This window comes from Penaeus monodon, chromosome 29 (genome assembly GCF_015228065.2).
Source record: "Penaeus monodon isolate SGIC_2016 chromosome 29, NSTDA_Pmon_1, whole genome shotgun sequence".
Classification (NCBI taxonomy): domain Eukaryota; kingdom Metazoa; phylum Arthropoda; class Malacostraca; order Decapoda; family Penaeidae; genus Penaeus; species Penaeus monodon.
Window position 1 is genome coordinate 22,195,487 of NC_051414.1, and position 315 is coordinate 22,195,801.

A 315-nucleotide genomic window follows, 5' to 3' on the forward strand; every position below is an offset into this window, starting at 1 on the left:
ATGCAGTCCAAATCGTAATTATGTATTATGCCTTTCCTATCATATGCGGTGTTATGATGCCTGTTTTCACACCGCTTTTGATCGACGGAATTCAATGTTGTATTTGTCTTTAGTTTAATAGCGGCATTCACTATTTCCAATTAATCACAGCCTTTGGGGTTTAGTTGCGTTAGGGATAATGCTTAATGACAGCATATATTAAGCATGTTAGTAGGATAAAACCTCTACATAATTTTTCCGTCGTCGCAAGGCTAACAGACGGATTGATCTTCGGTTGCAGATAAATAGCAAAACGTACGCCTTGTTCTTCTAAAC